Here is an 11358-nt window from a genome sequence, read left to right on the forward strand (position 1 = left end):
TACAAAACACGTTTCACACAAATAAAATCAGATCTAAACAATTGGGAAAATACAAATTGCTCATAGGGAAGGCCAGCCAATATAACAAAAATTGCAATTCTACCTAAATTAATATACTTATTCAGTGTCAAATCAATTAAACATCATAAAGTTATTTCATAAAGCTAGAAAAATAATAACAACATTCATCTGGAAGAAGAAAAGACCTATAATATCAAGGGAATTAATGAAAAACATATGAAGGAAGATGGCTAAGTTGTTCCAGATCTCAAAATATATTATAAATCGACAACCAGTAAAACATTATGGAAATAGCTAAGAAATAGAGTGATGGACTAGATGGAGCATATTAAGGACATAATATAATAATTTGCCGCAATAACCTAATGTTTGAAAGGCAAAATAATTTACCTGTCAGACCTATTGATAGTGTTATGATTAGGTTTAATTTAGTTTTATTAGGAGCAGGGGTGTAGATCAGAGAATAGGCTTGTGGTTTTTACACTGTCCCCTTTAAGAGAGAAGACCACAGCACTTGCAGAGGTCACTTTAAGAGATGAAGGGTAAAAGAGTTTGGGAGTTTCTGGGTCTGTCTCTTGGGCTTCCTCTCCAGAGCCGGTATCTGGGTCTATCCTCTGAGAGAAAAAGATTTTACTGACTTTAGATAGTTTATTTGAGAGCTGAGAAAAATACTGTGTTGACTGAGAGCTTTTCCCCTTTTCACCAGAGGGGGCACTGAAGAGCAGTTTTTTGTGACCTGAGCTGACAGTTGGACCATTGGTTTTGAGAGACAGAGGGCGTGGGAGGAGGAAGCTGATTCAGTTTCTCTTAAGAGATTTGATAAATTACTTTAGGGTTCATTATAAATTAAGATTTATTATATAGTCTAAGATAGTAAGATAAGATTTAATTTTTAGTCAGAGAGTAAAGTCAGGTCTCTTTTCAGGCAAGAAGCAGCTCTGTGAGGAGCAGTTTTGGGGGAGATTTATTTAGATATATTAGCATAGGGATTGAACTTTAGAAAATATAATATTAATATATACTCTCCTAGTTTCAACTCTTATTCCTACCTCCTGTGTTCCTTTTTATACCTCTCCTCCATAATAAATTCAAGTTGTATTAGACTTCACCAGCTTTAGTATACTTGCTACAGTTCAATATATCAGCTTTAGCCATATCAATAGCAGTTTCCGTTTGATCACGTGGCTGTCATCATTATCAGTATACCAGCTATTACTTACCTATTACAGCTTGGATTTTATTCACATATTACAATAGGGAAGAATTTAGGTCAAAGCAATAATAGAGAACATATAACACTGACTACATTAAATGAAGAAGTTTTTGCACAAACAAAATCAATACCACTGAGATTAAAGAACAAACAACAAACAAAAAATTTATATAGCAATTGTCTCTGACAGAGGCTTCATTTCTCAAATATATAGAGAACTGAGTAAAGTTTATAAGAATACAAACCATTTCCTAATCAACTGACAAATGGCCAAAAGATATGAACTGGCAATTCTTAGATGAAGAAATTAAAACTATCTTTAGTCATATGAAAAATTCTCCAAATCGCTAATTAGAGAAATGCAAAATAAAACAACTCTGAGGTACCTACCACCCCATAACCAACAGACTGGCTAACATGACAAAAAAAGAAAAACGATAAATGTTGAATGTGATGTGAAAAAAATTGGGACACTAATATATTGTTAGAGGAGCTGAGAATTCACACAACCATTCTGGTGATCAATCTAGAACTATGCCTAAAGGGCCATCAAACTGTGCAATACCACTATTAGGTCTGTATCCCAAAGAGATTAAAGATAAGGGGAAAGAACCCACTATACCAAAATATTTATAGCAGCTTTTCTTATGGTGACAAAACCTGGAAACTGAAGGAATGTCTATCAATTGGGGAATGGCTGAAGAAGTTGTGGCATGTGATTGTAATATAATACCATTGTGCTGTACAACATGAAAAACAATATGATTACCCAAAAAACTGAAAAGATTTTATGTGAATTGATACAAAGTGAAGTGAGCAGATCAAGGAGAATATTGGACACAATGATGTATGATGTATGTATGATGATCAATTGTGAATGACAATTATTATAAAGAAGGCAAGGATCTAGGACACTTCCAAGTGACTCATGATGAAAAAGGACAGCTACCACCATACAAGCAGCATATGGATTCTGAAGGCAGATTAAAACATATTATTCATTCTTCACTACATTGCTTCCATATATTTTTCACTAGTGTAAGCAATATGTGTCTTGTTTCATAACAAGGAAATATGAAAATATAAAAAAAGAAGTAAAGCAGGAAACTGGGGGAAAATTTTAAAACAAATTTCTCTAATAAAGGAAGATAATACACCATTGGTAGAGTTCTGAACTAAGCCAACTATTCTGAAGAGCAATTACGAACTAATCAAAGGGCTATACTGTGCATATTCTTTGATTCAGTAATATCACTGAATTGCTGTCCATATGTGAAAGAATTCAAAGAAATTGGAAAAGTTTATTTTTATACAGAAAAATATTTATAATAGCTTTTTTGTTGTGGCAAAGAACTGGTAATTGAGAAAATTCCTAACACGGGTAATTCCTAAACTAGTTGCTGTTGATAGTGATGGAATGTGTATTTGAACAGTTTCATTAGAAGCATCCTTCCTTTTCCCCATTTTATCTTGTTTCTAATTGGAAAGGACTAACATTTTAACATTTATAGTTTGATAGTGGACTATTATTGTATAATCAGTGGACAATATGAATGATTTTCCAAGATTCTCACCTTTTCTTTTTTTGTGTCCCAATCCTTCTCTATAGTCATACCCTATCTTTTAAAATAATTTTATGTATTTTTCCATGGTTACATGATTCATGCTCCCCCCCCCAAAGCCAACAAGAAATTCCACTGGGCTATACATGTATAATCACTTAACATCTATTTCCATATTATTTGTTTTTATAATAGAGTAATTCTTTAAAAACCAAACCCTGACATCAAATACGCATATAAACAAGTGATACATCGAATGTTTTCCTTCTGCATTTCTATCCCAACAGTTCTTTCTTTTGATGTGGATAGCATTCTTTCTATAAGTCCTTGGAATTGTCCTGTATCCTTGCATTGCTATTAGTACCAAAGTTGATTACATAAGGTTGTCCAATGATGTTTCAGTTTCTATGTACAATGGTCTCCTGGTTCTGCTCATTTTGCTCCACATCAGTTCATGGAGGTCTTTCCAGCTTAAATGGAAATCAAGCAAGTTATCATTCCTTATTGCACAGTAGTATTCCATTACCATCAGATACTACAATTTGTTTAGCCATTCCCCAAATGAGGGATACCTCCTCATTTTAAAACTTTTGCCACCACAAAAAGTGAGGCTATGAATATTTTTGTACAAATATTTTTCCTTATTATTTCTTTAGGATACAAAATAGTCGTGGTATTTCTGGATCAAAGGATATGCATTCTTTTAAAGCCCTTTGCACATAATTCCAAATTGCCTTTCAGGATGGTTGCATGAATTGACAACTCTACCAGCAATGTAGTAGTGTCACAATTTTGCCAAATCCCCTCCAAAATTTATTACTTTCTTTTACTGTCATAATGGCCAATCAACTAGGTATAAGGTAATACCTCAGAGTTGTTGTGCTTTATACTTATCAAATCAGGAAGAATTTAGAACACTTTTTCATATACTTATTGATAGTTTTGATGTCATCACTTGAAAACTGCCTATTCATGTCCCTTGACCATTTGTCAATTGGGGAATGGCATGACTTTTAAAAATTTGACTTAGTTCCTTATATATTTGGGAAATTAATTTTTTCTATTTAAAAAAAATTTATTTAGCCAATTGAGAACATTATTCCTTGCTTACAAGAATCATATTTTTCCCTCCCTCCTCTCCCCAGAACTTTCCCATATCCTACACATAATTCCACTGGGTATTACATGTGTCTTTGATCAGAACCTATTTCCATGTTGTTGATGTTTGCACTAGGATGATCATTTAGAATCTATATCCTCAATCATGTCTCCCTCAACCCATGTGATGAAGCAGTTGTTTTTCTTCTGTGTTTCTATTCCCACATTTTTTTCCTCTGAATATGGATAGTGTTCTTTCTCATAGATCCCTCCAGGTTGTTCAGGATGACTGCATTGCCACTAATGGAGAAGTCCATTATATTTGATTGTACCACAGTGTATCAGTCTCTGTGTACAATGTTCTCCTAGTTCTGCTCCTTTCACTCTGCAACAGTTCCTGGAGGTCATTCCAGTTCACATGGAATTCCTCCACTTTATTATACCTTTGAGCACAATAGTATTCCATCACCAACATATACCACAATTTGTTCAGCCATTCCCCAATTGAAGGACATCCCCTCATTTTCCAATTTTTTTTTGCCACCACAGAGAGCACAGCTATGAATATTCTTGTACATGTCTTTTTCCTTATTGTTTCTTTGGGGTACAAACCCAGCAGTGCTGTGACTGGGTCAAAGGGCAGATATTCTTTTAGCATCCTTTGGGCATAGTTCCAAATTGCCCTACAGATTGTTTGAATCAATTCACAACTCCACCAGCAATGAATTAATGTGGGAAATTAATTTTTTGTCAGAGAGTTTTGTTATAAAACTTTTTTCCCAGTTTGTTGTTTCCCTTCTAGTTTTGCTTGCATTGGTTTTATTTGTACAAATTTTGAAATTTAATACAATCAAAATTTTACATTTTATACTGTTCTCTATCTCTTACTTATTAATAATTTCTACTAACTTTTTAGTTAATTTTCTAGGAATCTCCAAGTATGCCATCATATCATCTACAAAGAGTGATAATTTAGTTTCCTCATTCCCTACTCCAATCACTTAAATTTCTTTTTCTTTTTTAATTGCTACCATTAGGATTTCTAAGACAATATTAAACAATAGTGCTGATAATGGGAATCCTTGCTTCACACCTGATCTTATTGGGAAGACATTTAACTTATCCCCATTGCAGATGCTATTTGCTGATGGTTTTAAATAAATGCTGCTTATTATTTTGAAGAAGAGCCCTATTCCTATAATTTGTAGTGTTTTCAATAAGAATGGGTGTTATATTTTGTCAAAGGCATTTCCTCCATCTATTGATATAATCATGATCTGTTAATTTGGTTATTGATAGTCTAATTATTTGGATGGTTTTCCTAATATTAAAACGGCCTTGCATTCCTGGTATAATTCCCAGCTAATCATGGTGAATAATCTTTGTGATTACTTGCTGTAGTTCCATTGCTAGTATTTTATTCAAAATTTTTGCATCTATGTTCATTAAGAAGATTTGTCTGTAGTTTTCTGTCTCTGTTTTTGGTATTCCTGGTTTGGGAATGAATATCATGTGTGTCAGAAAAAGAGTTTGGTAAAACTCTTTTGCTTATTTTGTCAAATAGTTTGTGTAAGATTGGAATTAGTTTTTATTTATATGTTTGATAGAATTAACTTGTGAATCCATCTGGCCCAGGGATTTTTTCTTATGGAATTACTTAATGGCTTGTTTAATTTCTTTTTCTGAGATGAGATTATTTGAGTATTCAATTTCTTCTTTTGCTAATCTAGGCATTTTATGTTTTTGTAAATATTTGCCCATTTCATCTAGATTTTCATATTTCTTGCCATATAACTGGGCAAGTAGCTCTTAATAACTGTCTTAGTTTCCTCTTCCCTAGAGGTGAGATCACCCTCTTCATTTTTGATACTGTTAATTTGATTCTTTCCTTTATTTTTTAAATTGTATTTACCACTACTTTATTTTTTTTCAAAGTACCATTGTCTAGTCTTATTTATTAGTTCAATAGTTTTTTTACTTTCAATTTTATTAATTTTTTCTTTCATTTTTAGAATTTCCAATTTAATTTTTATGTGGGGATTTAAAAATTGTTTTTTTATTCCCTAAGTCTTTAAGATGTAAATTCAATTCATTGTTTTCCTCCCTATTTTTTTAATATAGGAACTCAAGAATATTAATTTTCCCCTGAGTACTCCTTTGGCTATATGCCATAGGTTTTGATATGTTAACTCTTCATTGTCTTTCTTTTCAATGAAGTCAGTAATTGTAGCTATGATTTGGTTTTTTGACCACCAGTTTTTAAGAATTAGATAATTTTGTTTCCAATTATTTTTAAATTTGCCTGTCCATGAACCCTTATTAATTATAATTTGTATTTCATTATGATCTGAAAACATTGCACTTATTATTTCTGCATTTGTTTAGAATATTTCTATGCCCCAGTACATGGTTGATCTTTCTATATGTATTATGTGCTGCTGAAAAAGGGTATATTCCTTTTTGTCCCTGTTCAGTTTTCTCCAGATATCTATTAACTTTGTGATCTTGATTCTAGATCCATAGTATTTGAATTTTTTCCTTTCTGGCTATCTTAAGTAGTTTCTCCTTGACTTGGAGGGCTCTTGAATTTAGCTATCACATTCCTGGAAGTTGTCATTTAAAGATTTTTTTCTAGAGGTGATCTCTGTATTCTTTCAATTTCCAATAAAAAAAAATAAACCCTTACCTTCCATCTTGGAATCAATAATGTTCTAAGGCAGAAGAGTAGTAAGGGCTAGGCAACGAGGGTCAAGTGATTTGAAAGGGTCACACAGCTAGGAAGTGTCTAAGGTGAAATTCGAACCCAGGACTTCCCATCTCTAGGTCTGTCTCTCAATCCACTTAGACACCCAGCTGCCCCCTCAATTTCTATTTTACTCTCTTGTTCAAGTATATCTGGGTAGTTTTCTATGGTAATTTCTTGTATTACAATATCCAAGCAGTTTTTTTGATCATGGCTTTCAGGTAGTCACATAATTCATAAATTGTCTCTTCTGAATCTATTTTCCAGGTCAGTTATTTTTTCAATAAGACACTTGATGTTTTCTTCTATATTTTCATTCTTTTGATTTGATTTTATTATTTCTTGATTTCTCATAAAATCATTTTCTAATTGCTCAATTCTGAATTTTTAAGATCTGATTTTCCTCCATTTACCTTTGGGTATCCTTTTTCATTTCTTTCATTTCTCTTCCATACTTTTCCTTTGCCTGTTTAGTGGTTTGGAAAGGCTATTTCATTCTTTATACTCCTATATCTTCCATCTAGTCTTGTCCTCAGTAGATGATTGTGCTCTCTGAACAACAGGTTAGAAGTTTGGAAAGAATTTTTCTGGCCCTAAGAGGATGTCCATTTTACATAGTAACCAGATAGGCCTTAGTCCAGAAGCCTTTGGACATTCCTTGCTCCTACCACACATTTTAATTGATGGTTCCCCTTTATTTGATTAGAAGTGAACAATGACATTCTGATCAAAGACCAAAGACTGTGGGATTGAGTATTAATTTACTAGAGGCAAGAAATGACCAACATAGCCAATGAAGATTAGCCAAAGGTAAAAATATTAAAAAGCCTGGGAAACTTATTTTAGGAAAGAAGTCTGAATTATGAGCCAACAAGAAATCAGATGCTATGATAGGTCAGGATTATAAGAAAGCAGAGTGGTTCATTTACCACATCATATTTTTGGTTTGAGGTAAGTTTAGTATTTAGTGCTTATTTTTACCAGAATGCTAATCCAACCTCTTATTGTTTCTTAAAGTTAAACTCAACAGGTGATATCTAAAAATTAATAAAATATAAAACTGTAATGTTAATGGTTATGTGAAAAGATTGTGCTAGAAATCTACATTGCAAGAAAATAATTGTCATTAACATACTATAAGTACCTAAGTCAGATAATTCTCTAAGAATGGGAGCTAGGACTCCATATGTACATAGAGTTTGAAATTTCTACATTAGGCCAGGTAAGCTGATAATTTCCAAAGAAATGTGAAGAGATATAATGAAACTGGTGCCAAACATGAAAATATTTCAAATCCTGAGTAGTAATGCTTATACCTATTGTCAGGAAAAATGAATTTAAATGAAGCCTCAGATTCTTATCAATTGTATAATGGTGGGCAAAGCTCTTATTCCATCTGCTTCAGTTTTACCATCTATAAAAGGGAAATCATGATAGAATCAATCTCCAAGGGTTGATGCTAAGATAAAATGAGATTTTTTTAAGTGCTTTGCAAACCTTAAGTCACTATATAGATTATATTCATTATTATTATTTTATATGGCAAAATGTAGCTTGGCAGAATAGATGTTGAATTGGTCACAACATGAAGATATGAGTTTGAAGCCTGTGATTTCTGGTTATTTTTCTTTCATATTCATTAAATTCTTCAGAGAGATATTTATGTTTTGGGTACCATGACTTTTTGATGTTTTATCTTTTCTTTTCCTTTTTCATTATTACCTCTTTCACACATTGTTACCTAGACAAATCATTTAACTCCTAATTCTATACAACTCTACAACTCTTATAAATTGCAAAAAAGTTAGGTTTATTAGTAAAGGTATTTTCTTTCCAGGAGTTAACTATACCCATGAAATCATAAATTTAGCACTGTGGGAACAGAAACACAGAAGAAAAACAACTGCTTGATCACATGGGTTGATGGGGACATGATTGGGGATATAGGCTCTAAATGATCACCCTAGTGCAAACATCAACAACATGGAAATAGATTTTGATCAAGGACACATGTAAAACCCAGTGGGATTGTGCATTGGCTATGGAAGGGGTTCGGGGGAGGGGAGGGAAAGAACATGACTCTTGTAATCAAGGAAAAATATTATAAATTGACTAAATAAAAAAAAGAAATCACAGATTTAGCCACAGTTCCTATTTATATATTAGTGTAGGGGGGTATTTTGATTACTGAGGGAGTTCTGTTATATCCACGTACATTATATTTAGCCATGTAAATCTACTTAAATATGACTGTCATAGATATAGGAATGGATATGTAAGAATTTACATCAACCACTCTTTAAAAATTGACTCCTGCCAGGAGGAAAAGTAGGAAGTTTTGGCCAGATATTAGCCACTCTGCTCTCCTCAGAAAGAGGGGAAACCAACCCCTCAGAAACTTTCATATCCTTATCCTCCCTTATCCTTAAGCAGCTAATCAGGAAGCATATTCATATTTACAATACTCTTGAAGACCAGGTATTGGTGTTTCTAATGTTTAGCCTTTTATATACAGAGAACTGCTATTGTCTATAAACTTTTAGTGACAGCTGCTACATGGACTAAATCATTTTGATCTAGGACTAGGTCCTCCCAAAATTAAAGCACAGAGGGTTTGAAACCTGGGAATTCTGGTCTTTATTCTACCATATTCTTTGAGTCCTTCAGAGGCTGTTTATCCAGTCAATTTTTTTGATGTTTTCCCTTTTTTATATCTTGGCTTTTCTTTTCCTCCTTCAATGTTACCTCTGTTAGGTTTCTTGAATCTCTGAAGTTATCTTTAATCATGTCATTCAAAAGACCATCCAAGAATTCTTTATGCCAATGACATATCAGGGGTCCAATCCCTGTCCTTATGCCTCACCTTCTGTTCCTCTAGAAGTCAGAATGATGCAGTTGAAAGGGTGCTGGATTTAGAATTAAAAGCATGTGTTCAATTCCCAGTTCTTCTACTTATTACTCACATGCTACCTTGGACAAATGACTTACTTTTATTTTGAACCTTAACTTTCTCACGTGCTTGAAAAAAGTCCTGTATAAAATGATCTGCAAAGTCTCATCCAACTCTAAATCTATCTTCTGTTCTTATAGATATTGAAGTGATACACAAAAGAATGAAATTATATATAATTCTACAAACTCTTTGTTGTAGTTTGCAAAGTTTTTGACCTTTATATTTGTTTCTAAATAGAACTTTTACATTACATATCTGTTTATAAGAAATTTTAGAGATTAATGAATTAAGATTATTGGAAAAAAAGCTACTGTATTACTTCAGTATTCAAATTAATCTGGGATCTCACAGGAACAGTTATTTCCTTCATCATCCTATATTGATCCTATACTATCATCCAATATAATCCCTGCATACCAGGTCATTCTTATCCATGTTTTCCTTTAAATCTGTCACTGAGAATTCACCTTAGTCAATTCATTTTTTCCTTAGTTTTTTTTTTAAGACTTCACAGGTGCTGGGGCCACCTGATATATTGTTTATGTGTTAGTCACTCTTCATAAGTGGACAAACTCTTCTGGTCACCTCACTTATAAGGAATAGCAGATTATATCATACTTCTGTATGAATGCATTCCATTTACCCTCCCTTCCCCCCTCACCAAACCCTCAGAATAGAACCAATTAGATCCAATTATCTATTCCACATGTTAGGTGAAGTCATCTTTGATGTGCATGGTAGGTCTCCTAAAATGAGGTAATTATGATGAGCATATTAGTTAGAATATCAGGGGATATCAGGGCCACATCTAGATGACACATCTAGCACAATCAACAATTATTCATCATGTATCAGGGTAGTATATAGTGTACTAGCAGGGGATCAGGAATCAAAGTTTGACAGGTAACTGAAAGGGAGGGAACAGATAAAGAGAAACACCACTTCTCTCCCAGACAGAGCTGTCCCAGAGAAAATGTAATTGGATCTCTGACCAGTGCTGAAGGGTAAGAGAAAATTCCCTTCAATCTTTCAATATTCTCTTCTTTAGCCATTTGTTATCTATGATCCCCTTAGTACATTGAAGATGTCTTGTCCTCCAGTAAGTTAAAAGATCTATTTATTAGGGGATAGATTTGGTATAGTAGGTTAGGGAAGAGGGAACAGGAAGTCCCTAATCTGTTTCCCACCTAAGGTTTCTTTAGGGGTTGAAGCTCAGGTATAGGAACTAAGTCCCAGAAGACCTTAGGATATTTGTGTATTCAGGTTGATGTATTTCCTGAGACAGAGATACAGCTTTTGAAGGAAATCTTCTGAAGGATAGGCTCTTGCCTTCCCCAAAGGGAAAAAGTCTCTATTAACCAATTATAAAGACAGATGCTTAGTTTGGATTTCTTCAGTTCAATGAGGGATTTGTAGCCAGATAAACTCAGTGAGATTTACTCCTTTCCTCCTTAGTTTGGAAGGAAAAAAAGGTGTGTGTCCCCAACTTTTCACCTGCTTTTCTTAGCTGGAGATTCTATTCCCATCCCCCGTTGGAAGCCAAAGTTCTATTTCCTTTTTGCATGAGATTTCACTGCAATATTGAGTCCTTGTATTTCCTTTAGTATCTCTCTCTCTTCCACAATAGTAAGATGGTTAAGAGGTTTTATAAGATACATATATATATATATATATATGGATATATCTTATATATAACTTATCCCTGGATATAAATAGATACTCAGGTTCTTCAAATACTGTAACCCATTCAATAATCCATATTTCAGTC

Source organism: Monodelphis domestica, chromosome 6 (assembly GCF_027887165.1).
Source record: "Monodelphis domestica isolate mMonDom1 chromosome 6, mMonDom1.pri, whole genome shotgun sequence".
Classification (NCBI taxonomy): Eukaryota; Metazoa; Chordata; class Mammalia; order Didelphimorphia; family Didelphidae; genus Monodelphis; species Monodelphis domestica.